The sequence below is a fragment of the Sabethes cyaneus genome, chromosome 1, assembly GCF_943734655.1.
Source record: "Sabethes cyaneus chromosome 1, idSabCyanKW18_F2, whole genome shotgun sequence".
Lineage (NCBI taxonomy): Eukaryota > Metazoa > Arthropoda > Insecta > Diptera > Culicidae > Sabethes > Sabethes cyaneus.
Window position 1 is genome coordinate 11,655,311 of NC_071353.1, and position 15,468 is coordinate 11,670,778.

Below are 15,468 nucleotides of genomic sequence, written 5' to 3' on the forward strand. Positions count from 1 at the left end.
AGAAACGACAAATTCCATCAATCCTTTCCAATTACTTTAGAAAGCAAAAATACTGAAACCACTGCCGACCTGAGAACGGGCCCGTATTCACCTATCCTACCCCCCCTCACGCTGGAGCTCTCAATTTTTTGCGCCTTGTTATTCACGTATGGATCATTCCTATTCCGATTCCCACTCCTCCTCCTCAGGTTTTCCACTTGACCCACCCCGCCCTGCCATAGATTCTCGATGACGAGGAAAAATTGTGCTACGATCCCTGCTGGCTGCTGCTAGCTGGTTGGAACAGAGCAATCAGGACAGGAGGACACTAACTGGCTGGAGGCCGATGAGGCACCCAAAGACGAGATCAAGTCACGTCTTCACTTTTGCCCAGGCAAGAAACCGATACGTCGTCGTTTTGTCGCTCGTCGGTCGGACTCGGAAGGATTCCGTGCTACCGCAGTGACATTTAGTCGCGGTAAGACATGAGCGAAGAAGGAAAAAAAACCCTAGAAAGAGTGAGCGGGCGGGCGGGCGGTCGGCCAGAGACAGGAAAATATCATCTTCACCCTTCTTTCTTGATGCGGTTGCGGGCTGCTGCTGCTGCTGCCGGGGGGTTCATCCCCAGTAGGTCGTGCTGGGCCCCGTTTTGGGATTATCAAATTTTATATATGCAGTCTCGGCTTCCGCCTACTGTCATACCGTGCTCATATGGCTCATCCGATCTCTTTGATAGAGAAGGACAAAACCGACGACGACGGAAGGTCTATTATTTTTCGCTAGCAATTTTTTTCTCCTCTACCGACGCCACCACCTCCACCACCATCGTAACGGTATCCGTTGTGCGATCTTGAAGTTATTTGTCTCTATCGGCTAGAGCGGCAGCAGCCGGTAGGGACGGGTAGAAAAATGTTCTTCATTCATTCATCATTTGTTTGCGGAGCGTGTGGGAGATCCTGATCGGTTGAAAGGTTATATTTCTGTGAACCTGTGTCTGTGTGTTTGTGTAATTGTGCTGCTGGATTGAAAAAAAAAATGATTCCGTGACCAAGTTTGTTCTGGAATGATTCGAATCTAAATTGGCTCTATTAAAGGACGAAATTTGATCCAACTTCGGCTAGTGCAGCTCCATTCAGCAGGAGCAGAGTTTTTTCGTGCACACACATTGCCACAGTTTTCAATTACGGTGAATTAGCTTCGTGTTCGATTGACTGTTGCCTCGGAAGAGGCCCAAATGATGATAGGTTTCTTTTTTTTTTTTTGTTGTTGATATTCAATAAGAATTCGTCTCATGTGGGTGCGTGTGTATCGGATGATGACTTGAATAATAAATGGCCCCCAGAAAGCTACCCTTGAGGCTTGATGTTTGAATTACGAGACGAGTTTCGGTTGACAACGACGAAAACCCACCCAGAGGGCTGGCTGGCTGACTGGCGTTTGGATCTGTCATCACAGGACGACCGGCTCGCTCGCTCGGCTGTTAATAAGGTTGGTTGAATGGAACTCAATTTCCTTCCACACCGGGTTGCTCGGATGGGTGTTCGAAAAATTGGAATGACAAATGTGTTTACTTTGCAGCCCCGTGACACATTTGCACTTTTGCTAATTAAAATATTTTCTTCTGATGACTTGCCGTTAAGTGGCACAGAGAACCAACCGAACCGAACCGAACCGAACCGAACCGAATGCAGATACTTACAAGCGAGAATATAAATTTTGCGTTTAATTATTATTTGCCCTGATTACTCATTATCACATTTAATTAAATTTGATTTAATTAACGTTATTACGAGATTCTCGAGGAGCCCCGGAAAGAAGCAGCTAGACGGTAAAGGCAAAAGTGGAATAGACAAGACAGGAGAACCCATTTGCACCGAATGTGATTGTGTGTAACTGCCTGTTGGTTTGTCTATCTGTTTTCTGCGGCTTCACGAATGGGCAAACCCGAGAAGCCATTATTGTCCCTATTATTATCGTTATTACTGAAATGAGTCTAAAAATGAGCCTCGACACCTTTTTCCGCTTTAGTTCGCTATTAAAGCCTGGAGGTGGAAGCAGAAGCAGAAGTAGAAGACCAGCCGAGCCGGACGCATTTAATTTTCTGAATCTTATTAGATTCTATGTGCCCGGTGTGGTGGTCTGGTCTGGTTGCCCCTTCCTAAAAGCGCTTAATTACAATTGTACCAAAAGCGAAAATACGCAAAAACAGTGCTTTTGTGGACGACAAAGTAGGCGATGATGACAATGGCCGAAGCAATGGAACGGTAGTTGAACTGTTTATGAAAATCTTTTCGTTGCTTTGTTGAAATGTTCACGGCTGCTCCTCGGAAAACGAGGAGAGTGACGGTGTGTCATGAAGTGACTTTTATTACTTCTCACAGTTTCTTCTTTCCTGCGGACTGGATGCGTGCGAGTCCTGCTCGGATCGAATACTGGTCCCGGGTCCGTACTGGTCGGGTGGTGGGTGGGATGACGGAATAAACGGAACGCGAGAATGAAATAGTAGTCGGATCGGATGCTTTGTGTCTCAATGCTAGTCGAGAATCAAGGCGAGTTCCGAATGGCGTTCGCAACAAGAAACCATCATCGAGTGTCGTAAGAAATATCAGATTCATTTATTATTACTTGAATATTTCAGAAAAAAATCACCTTCAGAATAGTTATCCAACGTTTACCTGGCTCTGATTTTTTTTAAGCTCAATCTCAGGAACGATGTTCTTCTAAACGTTATTAAAAAACTATTAAAATACTCTTGACTTGTAGCCCTAGTCAATTTTAGGTAACTGGCTTGAGACGAATGTAAGTGGTTTAAGGATTTTGCTAAAATAACATAAAATATTTGTCGTTGGACGCACAACTTATGGTTGAACGGAAAAAATAAATAAATAACGCAAGTTATCATTTACCACTGGTTCACATTTGTCCATTTCCTTGAAAATAGTTAATATAACTGTAGAGCACCATTTATTGAGACAGGTTGATTTTAAATATAATTACCTATCAACTAACATACGAACATCGAATTAAAATATCAATTAGCTAACGTCCTCTGCACATTAATAGTTCTTTTTGACACTTTTTGACTTTTCCACTCAGTTAGCTTCGAGGTACGATGCTGGTCTAACAAGCCAGTCGTCGTATGTTCGAATCTCGGCTAGGCGGTGCTGTTAGATTTTTGCACTAACCCTGTAACTGTCCTGTACTCTAATATCAGCGCTTATCAGTTACTAGCTGACCCGACAAACTTCGTATTGCCACAAATTAACCTGTGTTGTACATAAATCATGAATCTCGGATGATCTTTATCACAATCTCGAGTTTTGCAAGCCCCCCAGTGGGCTGCGCATCCGACGGCGGGTCACCGGCAACACTCGCGACCGTCTCGTCCTGAATGATCTAGTGTTACTATAGATAGTTTTGTGGTCTTGTATTGACTAATGTTTTATGGAAGAGTCTCGAATTTCTCGAGTTTGATTAGTTTTTGAGTTTCGCAAAAATTTCTGTTTTATTTGTATGAGAGTCCATATTCCCCTACCACAGGGGTGAGAGGTCTCTAACTATCGTAAAATAAATTCAAGACTCCAAAATCTCCCACATGCCAAATTTGGTTCCATTTGCTTGATTAGTTCTCAAGTTATAAGGAAATTTGAATTTCATTTGTATGGGAGCTCCCCTCTTAAAAAGGGAAGGGGTCGTAATTCACCATAGAAAAAATTTCTGCCATCTAAAACTCCCACATGCCAAATTTGGTTCCATTTGATTGATTAGTTCTCGAGATAAGAGGAAATTTGCATTTCATTTGTATGGAAGCCCACCCTCTTAAAGGGGAGATGGGCCATAACTCGCTTTCTAAAGAAGAGAGGGGTCTCAATTCACCATAGAAAAAAATCTTGCGTCCAAAACCACTTACATGTCAAATTTGGTTCCATTTGCTTGATTAGTTCTCGAGTTATGAGGAAATTTGTTTTTTATTTGTATAGGAGCCCCCCCCCCTTTAAAGTGGGGTAATCCATAGAAAATATACCATAGAAAATATTCTTGCCTACAAAAACACCCACATGATAAATTTGGTTCCATTTGCTTGATTAGTTCTCGAACTATGAGGAAATTTGTATTTCATTTGTGTAGAAGCACCCCCTCTTAAAGTTGGGAGGAGTCTCAATTCACCATAGAAAATATTTTTGCCTCCAGAAACCTCCACATGCCAAATTTGGTTCTATTTGCTTGATTAGTTCTCGAGTTATGAGGAAATTTGAATTTCATTTGTATAGGAGCCCCCCCTCCTAAAGTGGCTAGGGGTCCCAATTCATCATAGAAAAAATTTCTGTCTCCAAACACACCCACGTGCTAAATTTGGTTCCATTTGCTTGATTAGTTCTCGAGTTATGAGGAAATTTGTATTTCGTTTGTATAGGAGCCCCCCCCCCCTCTTAAAGTGGGGAGGGGTTCTAATTCACCATAGAAAATATTCATGCCCTAGAAAACTTTCACATGCCAAATTTGGTCCCATTTGCTTGATTAATTCTCGAGTTATGAGGAAATTTGCATTTCATTTGTATAGGAGCCCCCCTTCCTAAAGTGGGGAGGGGTCCCAATTCATTATAGAAAAAATTTTTGTCTCCAAAAACACCCCCATGCCAAATTTTGTTCCATTTGCTTGATTAGTTCTCGAGTTATGAGGAAATTTGTATTTCGTTTGTATAGGAGCCCCCCCTCTTAAAGTGGGGAGTGGTCCTTATTCATCATAGAAAATATTTTTGCCCTCGAAAACTTTCACATGCCAAATTTTGTTCCATTTGCTTGATTAGTTCTTCAGTTATGAGGAAATTTGTATTTCATGTGTATAGGATCCCTCCTCCTAAAACGGGGAGGGGTCCCAAATCATCATAGAAAAAATTTTTGTTTCCAAAAACACCCACATGCTAAATGTGGTTCCATTTGCTTAATTACTTCTCGAGTTATGAGGAAAATTGTGTTTCTTTGGTACAGGAGCCCCCCCTCGTAAAGTGGGGAGGGGTCCCAATTTACTATAGAAAATATTCTTGCCCTCTAAAACCTTCACATGCCAAATTTGGTTCCATTTGCTTGATTAGTTCTCGAGTTATGAGGAAATTTGTATGGAAGCCCCCCCTTTTAATGAGGAGAGGAGTTATAATTCCCCTTATAAAGAGGGGAGGGGTCTCAATTTACCATAGAATAAATTCTTGTCACCGAAAGCACCCACATGCCAAATTTTGTTCTATTTGCTTGATTAGTTGTCGAGTTATACAGAAATTTGTGTTTCATTTGTATGGGAGCCCCCCCTCTTAGTGGGGGGAGGGGTTTCTAACCATCACTAAAACCTTTCCTGGCCCCAAAAAACCTCTACATGCATATTTTCATGCCGATTGGTTCAGTAGTTTTCGATTCTATAAGGAACATACGGACAGACAGACAGACAGACAGAAATCCTTCTTTATAGGTATAGATTTCACACTTGCCAGCAATACAATGTGTAGTATGGGAAAAGTAGGGTATGTTGCTGCTTCGTCGTAACTGCCTATTTCCGTCTAATCCAACACAAATTATTTAAAATATCAGCATTTTTATGACACATAATGCAAAATTAGTTATTCCTCAATATTTTAGTTTGTTGAATATCATACGCGATCAATCAACGTGAGTTGAGATCTATTGGAATACTTTTTTTCATTAACGAATTCGTAGCAGCCAAATTTCCTACGTTTTTTCGTGCGACGAAGACGAAAATGTCGACTAATCGTTTCAATTTCCGTCATTCATAAAGTGAAAATTACTCACGCAACGCATTGTCGTTATTCTGCAGCCGGGAAAACTTGCATGACCTGCAGAAATTTTGCAGAATAACATTTGTCATGCCGTCCTACACAAATACATGCGCGCTAGCTTCGTAAACATTGTTGTGATTTTTAGTTCGGACGATGAAGAATTTTGATGGACGCATTTCAAAACGGTACGACGAATTTAAGATATAAAGTCTGTTGCATAATTTCAATAAAATGCTTTAATAATCAGTTTTTAGTGAATTCAAAGGGCACGGATCGAAAGGTAAACGTGTTTGTTTGAATCAAATCAGCAGCAGAACTTTTGGGCTATTCTTTAAATCCACCAAAGAAATGATGAAAATTAGAGTGGCTTTCCTTACTACGACAGGAATTAGAAATAAACCCTATGTGAACAGTTGCATGCAACTAATTGTAAAGCAACAAATTTAATGCCCAAAACCTGTTTTCGTATCAGACAGTCGCTAACTCGTTCTTGCTTTGAAAATTGCTGCGTCACGTCACCTCCCAAGTAACTATGTTGGTTTTATTACACACTTATGACAGTTCTGGTGACCAAAATAGGTCATTAAAACCGCAATAAGAGCGCAATAAAACTCAAATTGTTACTTGGGATGCATGGGAATATTTCGTTAACCCCTTTTTCACATAGGACATCAGTTTTGAATAAATGCTTGCAATATGTGGACACAACCGGGCGAAAGATAGGGTTGGTCGCTCACTTTTTTATAACGGTTTACTTTCAGGACATCAAATTGGACTAGGTTTACCACGCACGGTCCTAAGAAATCTTGTCAGGACGTGAGAAGTTTAGCACTTTCTCTGGTGCACTTCCCTTACACAGACATTAAATTAGTCTAGGTTTATAACGGTCCTAAAAAAATCTTTTCAGGATGAGAAGACTTTATCACTTTTTCTGGCGTACTTCGCAAGCAGATATCAAATTAGTATAAATCTGAACATCATTATGAATCTTCGACCTGTTGGGACGAGGGGGCGTCACAATAAATAGATGGTGTGTTCAACTGTCGTCCCTGCCTGTGAAGCAAGGCGATCTCGACGAAAATGTATATGAGCGTTAATTTTCACTCATTCGTAATTGAAAAAGAAAATTATACTAGAAGCCACAGAATTGTTACATCGGTTACGCGCCGATTGGTACCCAAACTATGAAAATCCATTTATAATTGGCAGACCTATTAGCGTTCAAAATCGTTCATATTTTCATGATGGTAACTAGAATCTAAATTATGGAATGGCAGACTGCGATAAGACGTAGTCCTACGTCAAAAATCCGGCAGTAGTTTAGTAAGTAAAACATTCGGGTACCAACCGAAAGAGCCGCCGTGTGAGCTCCACCTGCCATTGCAATGCCAGTTCATCCACTCAAAATCCAATCCATTCCATTCCATCCATTCAAAAATGCCAAAAATTTGCTTGCCAAAACTTTTTCCACCAGTTGGAACAAGGTGACTTGGTTACTTTTTCTGGCGCAGTTTTCCAACACAGACATCAAGTTGGTCTAGCAGGGTGTCTATTCAGTCTCGAAAAAAGAAATTTTTTCGGGTTTCTTCCAAGCTTCGAGAAAAAATCCAGGTTACTCAAATTACGTTTAAACTATGTTATTCATAGAGCTATTCAAGGAAATAATTGCAGCAAACAATATAAAAATATTTTAGCAATTTGCCCATAATGAAAATTCAAGTAAATTATGATCCATCGGGTAATCAAAAACTCGTTCAGTTCACACCAATTAGCATCATGTGTCTAGAATCTAACTGTTTGGTAATCGACGAACCAAAGGCATTCACATTTATTGGGGATCAACTCTTAGCTCTTACCGTCCACTGTCCAATTCCTCTGAATTCATTACAAATTAATGGGGGTCATTAATATTTTAATGCTCCTCTCTTATTTACGCTTCCTTTAGAATTTTTAAAGAACTTGCCGGTAACAACCAATTCCACAACTAGACTTGGTGAAAATTACAAATATTCATTTGACGATTCCAGTGATTGAACATGGTCCAATAAAACGCTAATTTCAGAACACTTATACGCTCAAATTCTAGCGAAGTGCACAAATTACTCACTTTGTTCAGTTATGGATTACTTCTTGTAACAATATTACTTCATAAGGTAAGTTTGAAAGCACAAATTTTAGTTAAACATTGTTATGACAATATTGGAAATAACCCTGAATTCTGTTAGCATTCCAGATAAGAAACACATCTCACTAATTAGCGGTTCAAATATTTATATTACTATATCGTGCTATACAGTGTGACACATACACATTCGAACCGAAATCACTTAATGCTTGCAGCGACATATACAATTAATACAATCAAACTAGGACCATGTGTGTGTCATCATAACTTAACGGGAAATTAGCAGTCATCAACTTTTCGTCGGAGAGCACAATTTTGGAAGCAGTTTTTAGGCCCAAAAGCGGAGTTTTGTTCGTAAAATTGTAAATACTGCATTCTTCTTGCGAATTTGAACACTTCAAATATATTTTCATGAACAGAATTTTTGTTTCAAACAAAAAAACTGCTTTTGAAATTGGCAGAATCGATGACGACTAATTTCACCTTAAGTCTTATTTGACGTAGTTTCATTTTCGTATTGTGTCGCCGTTCGGTGTGCACGTACCAGAGTTTGAGTTACGGTCGTTGATAATAAATAAATTCCGGAACGGTGCCGCATGAGGCCCTATTTTTCGTGACTTCAAACATCTCGGCATAAAAAGAAAATTTGTATACTATACAGTAAAAAACTTGGTCGAGACTGAATCTGGTGAAAACCGTAAAAAAACGGAAGAAAACGAAGCGTTAGAACTGCAGAGGTCAGAGAGGTAGTTGAAACCGGTCCGCACGGGAAATGTCGGTTCAGCTGAATATCAAACGTAAATCCCTTCGTCGAATCTTCGAAATGGATCGCGAAATGGAATCGAAATGGATGGAAGGGTGTGAAAGTTAATGCAAAATTCTATCTGGAAATGGTCTTAGAACAAAATTTGATGCCTTACGTTCAGGGAATGTATGGTGAAGAGGATTACGGCTTTCAACAGGATAAAGCTCTAGCCCACACTGCAAATCTTGTGTAGACGTGGTGCAAAGCCAATCCGACGGATTTCATATCGGAAAAGAAATGGCCTCCAAGTTCTTCTGATTTGAACCCACTGGATTTTTGTACATGCAGCAGAAGCTCAAGGATTATAAATATCATAATTTGGTTGAATTTAAGTTAGTTATCAACAAGATATGGGGCGATATTCCTATGGAAGTAGAGAATGCCGCAAGTAACGACATCCAAAAGCGTTTGACGCGTGTTATCCAGGCAAAAGCCGATTCAATAGACTAATGATTGTCTGTTTCGTTCTGCATCTATGGGTAAACAACTTCTTAACTAAAATTCGAAACAAAGCCGTTATTTATAAAAATATATGACTTGGTTTTTGTTCGAATACATATGTGTCACACTGTTTATCACCCAAAACTTTAAACTATCACTTTTAAAGGAATAACGAAAAATTCTTCGTTTGGTAACAACTTTGTTACTTAAAGAGTAATAAGATTCGTCACCGGTTGAATAATAACATATACTAATGCATATAGAGTCCAACTTTCTGTTAATTGCGCCTGATCTTTGATTTACAACATTCATAGCATGACTGCTGAAAAACACTCAATGCAAAAACGTTGACTTTGCTAACCGTAAACTGTTTGCATCACAGGACTAGCAGCCCTATTCCTTAGGAAATAATATCACAGCCAGCCCACATATCGCGTGCCGTAACTGCAAAAGTTTGGCCTCCCACCAGCCAGCCCACTGGCCGGTTTGTATTCGGAAAGCGTAGCTGTGTTGGTTTAATTTGTTAACTCATTCCGATACGAAAAAGAGAAACATGGTGGTCAAAACTGGTCAGACTAGAATCAACTATTTATCAGATATTTTGAAAGCAATGCAATGGTTTGCTAATTGCATATGTTTTTGCAGCTAAATTTTTACAAAGTTGCATTAATAAACACGCAATTGTTAGTTGCATTGACTTTTGCTAATAAAACAAGGTATGTAAGAGTTTATTTATAAACATCCGTTGTGGAAAAATGAATTAATATTCAGCAGCGGAGATATAAGCAAAAGAAGAAAAAAATTACATAAAAATGGGGAATCGCTTGCTTTAAAACGCTGTATCTCGGGATTGGCAAAGAATACCTCAGAGCGATAAGTGGTTCTTATGAAAAAAAAATCTGCAAAACACGATGAAGTTGGAATTTTTTAGATGAAAATGAAGAATGAAAGAAAAATGAAAATTTAATTTTAAAATTGAGTTTAAAAATATATGGCAGCACTGGTGCTTAAAAATGACATTTTTTTCGAATTTCTTGGGTAATTTCCTTCAAAAATGTGAAAATAGTATCTTTCTAAACCCAATACTTCCAGAGATATAAGCAAAAGAAAATAAGAGGTTTTGACAAAATCGGGTATTTTCCTTAAAAATGCAGGCGCTCCCATTAATCGAGGGAATGTCCGATCGACACCAAATTTTCGATTTTTGCTTTCTGACCGAAACGAACAATCTGGCGAAATTTGGCTCTAATTCGTGAAGGTCGATTACACGGGGCTCGGACACGTCGCATGGAATGACCCATATATATATACAAAAATGAGCGTGAATATGTTTGTATGTTCCGCCATAACTCCAAAACGCTTTGACGCGTTCTCCACCAAATTTGACACACATGTTCCTTGGCATAAGAGAATCAGCACGGAGAGGCTGACAAAAGGGGGGTCCCTTATAAGAAGTGGGTCCAACTCCAAGCAAAAAGGGTTGCGTTTCTCTTGGCAATTAGACCGATTGCAGTTGTGCCTGTGACTGTGAGAATAGAGGAGGGTTCCACCGAAGAGATAAATAAATAAAGAGCTTTGTTTCGGTTCCGTTATGAGGACTTTCAAGAGCAAACAGATGCATAATTAGCTACGTGAGCGACGTGGACGGTTCTTCATCAAACATCGTTTGCCAGAAATGTTTTTTGATATAAAAAAATCACCACAGTGGGTTTGACAAACAAGGGAGACGATCTGTTACAAGGGAGCGGAAGGTTCAAATGGGTTAACGGATGCATTTCTCTTGCATTTGGAATGATAGCAGATATTGTACAAAAGGCTGGATTTCTGAAAGGGGGACTAGGGTGGCCATTAACAAACGGGGCTTCAAAAACGTAAAAAGGCTTTGTCTCGCTTTGTAGGGATTACCAAGAAGGAGATAGATTTACAAGCTGGGCTGGGGAACAACAGAAGGAGAACAGACAAAGGGAGTTTACACATTCAGATGAAGAAAAAAGGTTTTGTTTTTTGCACTATGAGTATTTTACAATAACAGATGTACAAGCAGGGAATCAAAAATCACGAACGCACAAGAGACAAAAATATTGACACTACTTTAATATGTTGGGACAATGTATGATGAAAGTTTGTCACTATTGCATCGAAGTTAGGACAAATACAAGTTATCGTAGCTGTTTATCATGGATACAGATGTTTTATGACAACTAAAGACACACTGCTGTATGCAATACGTACTGTACGCAACGAAAGCAATCCTAATCATGTTACAATGCGCCCGCAGCGGCAGTGTTTGGTAGTTACCAAGGTAACGTTGGTGACTTTTGTACGCCAGACTCTAGGTCAAAGCAAGCTGGTCTTTTTCTTAAAGTTTTTGCTGTTTGTCCCTTTTGTTCAAATAGCTGAAAAAGTATTATCTTTAATCAGCTGACTGGCGACAAAGACATATTTTATTGTATACCTGCATTACCAACAACAAGCGCTTGTGAGAGCGAGTTTGTATCGAAATATATTCTCATCGAAAGTTGTCCTGCTTGCTGGTGTGAAGGGACATTGATTTGTCCTAATATTTTGTTATCGTGATACATTCTGGTGGCTACGTAAAAGCAAAACCTAGGCGCTACATTCCGTTATCGAAACTTGACCTTCTGTTTTTATACGACAGACTTCGCAGCCAGCTGTTAGAGTGCAGGACAATTGCAGGGCCAGTTGCTACGATCCTATTGACTCTAACAGCCTCTCCCAGTCGCGATTCGAACATACGACGACTGGCTTATTTGGCCAGCGTCATACCTCGGAGCCAACTGGGAGGTTGCTACGTATGTTTGTTTTATAAACAAAGAATAACTGGTTTATTGCTCTACGTTTTTGTCGATTATTTCTGTGTATGAAAAATGATATTTGGATTCCCTGTGTACAAGTGACTGAGAGACAAAGATGCTCCGAGTAAGATCGGGCAATCAGCTAGTTTGGCATACTATATAAAAGTCAGCTCAGAATCACTTGATAGTCTATTGAAAGTCATTCAAAAGTTTGAAACTCATTAAAATGATGTCAACAACAATACATCTTAAAGTTATTTGAAAAGCGTCCGAAGATCGCCTGAAAGTTGTTTGGAAAGTAATCTGCAATCCCTCTGAAGGCCGCTTGAAAGTCGTGGGAATATCGTTTGAAAATCATCTCAAATCATTAAAAGTCGTCCTGACGCAGTTTGAAAGCCGTTGGAACGCCGCGTGGAAGCAATTTCAAATTCATCTCAAAGTAGCCGGAAAACCGTCCGAGAAACAACTAAAAGCCCTCTGTTAGTTATTAGATAGTCGTTCGAAAATCTCTCGAAGGTCTAAAATCGCTTCAAAGTCATTTGGAAATCGTACGAAGGCTGTATAAATCTCTGCTGGAAGTCATCGGAAAGTCGAATGAAAGCCATCGGAAAGCCGTCTGAAAGTACTCTCAAAGCACACGAAAGACGTGTTTATGTCATCTAAAAATCATCTGCAAATCATCTAAAGTCGCCCAAAAGCGGTTTGAGAAAATCGTCCTGGAACTGGAAGTCATCCGAAGATAGTCGAAAAGTCGTCCAGAAAGTGTTTCGAAAACGTCTGAAAGTCAAAAGTCAAACGAAAATTCTTTGAAAGTTTTGCAAAAGTTGGTTAAAAGTAATCTCAAAGTTGTCTGATAATCAACTGTAAGTTGCCCAAAAATCGTCCAAAGTTCGTTTAAAAGTCTAAAACTGTTCAAAAATCGTCTGAAGGTCACCCGAAAATCGTTAGGAAAGTCGTCTAAATTCTCCTGAACATCCTCTGAAGACCGTTTGAATGCCATTTAAAAGTCATCTAAAAGCTGTTTAGCAGTCGTTAAAAAGCGGATCAAAAGTTATATGCGTATCGTATAAAGATCGCCTGAAAGCCCTTGGAAAGGCCAGATAAATGTCACCTGAAGCCAACTAAATATGATCTAAAAATTATTCAAAAACCGCCCAAAAGCTTTTGGAAGTCGTTGAAAAGTCGTCTGAAAGCTGTACGTTTAAAAGTTGCCTGTGCGACATTATAAAATCGTTTAAAAGTTGTATGAAAGTTGTCTGAGCGTTCTCCGAAAACCGTTTTAAAGTCGTCCAAAGCCATCTGTACGTCGCCCTAAAAGTTCATCCGATATTGTCTAAAAGTCGTCACTGAAAGTCATCTGAACATCGTTCGAAGGTGGTAGTTTGTGTGAAAATCGTCCGAAGGGCGTCATCTGCAATTGGTCCGACCATCATCGGAAAGTCGTCTGATAGTCGCACAAAGTTCATATGAAATCCACCTGAAACTTGCCTGAAATCGTCAGATTTCTTTTAAAGCCCTCTGGAGGCCGTCAGGAAGCTAGCTAATATCATCTAAAAGACATCCAAACCCACGAGGTAAATCACTTCCTGCATAATTATTCAATTTGTGGTTAATATATTTACTGTTTTAGATAGTGTTCACCTCGTCACAACAATTCTTGTCACATACTGTTTTTTGGATTGGAAAGCTGAACTTCCATAAAAAGTTAAATGTATTTAGCACCCGATTTGAAGTGATCAGCTCCGTGTCCAAGCCCGACTAAAACGGTTTGGAACCCGTTAGAAAGTCGTCTGCATGCCGTTTAAAAACCATTTAAGGCCGTCTGCAATCTGAAAGTTGTATGAAAGTTGTCATAAAGTCGCATTAAAATCATCTAAATCTGTCAAAAATTCATCTAAAATACATCTAATTATCTGAAGGTCGTCTGAAACCTTCCAACTACCTTCCAAGAACCACAAGTTCGACGTCGTAGCACTGCAGGGGCTGTACACCGGAAGAACTCAGCGTTACGTACGTTCAGATATGAACATATCAGCTAATATCTACCAGAGCTACGATAACACACACGAGTTTCATATAGTGATGGGCGAGATGTGGAAATGGGTAGTTGAACGATGACCAATCAATCCTCGAATATCTAGGTTAAGTATCAAGGGCTGGTTCTTCAACATAAGCACCGTACACGTGCACAGACCTCACCTCAGAAGGATCGATGACGACAAGGAGGAATTTTACGCGCAGTTGAAGTGTGAGTACGACTGCTACCCCATGTACAAGTGCATCTGATAGTCACAGAATCACAGATTGGCCAGTTTTTGATCGACTGTCGGTACTTCTCTGAGATCACGGACGCTAACGTTTACTCGACCTATTCGACCTTGTGATGGTCTGGGTGCGCCCAAAACTCTTCATTCTGAACAACATTTGGTACCGATGTCAGCCCCGGGGGCCGTCTGCGGCACAGCTGGAGTAACCAGACGTCGCGTCTTCGCAAAACTACGCACATTAACTCGAAGCTGCGCTGCCGGAAGAGGACGAGCAGGACGAAGTCCCTCTGGAGGACTTTTGGAACATCATGAAAACAAGCAATGTAGCGGAAAGCTGCATCGGGCACGTGGCACGGAATTAGCGGAAATACTGGTTTAGCGATAAATGAAGCGTGATGGACGAGAAGAACGCTGCGTATGCACGGTCCGAACGTGGAAAGACACAGACAGAAGAAAATGCAGCGATTTCAAATCTTCCGGGAGAAAAGACAGTGCCTGGAAGAGCAGGAGTATGCGGAGTTAGAGCGGCTGCAGCGCTCTCAGGAAACGTGAAAGTTCCACCAGAAACTGACTGGATCCCGCAAAGGCTTTGAATGGCAGTATATTTTGAAGGACGATCGTGGGGTGACCGAAAGGTGGAAGTATTACTTCAATGAACGGAACAAGCGGAGAACCAGGGCGATGGGGCTAACCGTTTCTACGGTGCGGCCAACGGCGAAGTTAGGGCTAAAGAACAATACATTGGCTGGGAAACCGGAACCGGAGGAGTGGAAAGATGGGGTTATCCCCCTGATCTATCGAGAAGGGTCACAAACTGAACTGCGAGAACTATCGTGCGATTGCCGTTCAAAGTGCCACCTTCAAAGTGCTTTCCCAAATCATTTTCCACCGACTATCATCAATTGCGAACAGATTTGTGGGAATTTATCAAGCCGCCTTCGTCGAAGTACTGTCAACAACTGTTCAAATATTTACACTACAGCAGATCCTCCAAAAGGGCCATGAATATAGAGCTCCGACGCACGATTTGTTCGTTGACTTCAAAGCTGCATATGATACCATCGACCGAAAAGAGCTATGAAAAATCATGGACAAAAACGGCTTCACCGGAAGCTGATCGAACTGATTCAAACTACGATGGATGGTACACAGTACTGTGTTCGGATTTCGGGTGGATTGTTAAGTTCATTCAAATCACACAGAGGGCTTCGTCAAGGTGATGGCCTCTCATGCCTGCTGTTCAACATAG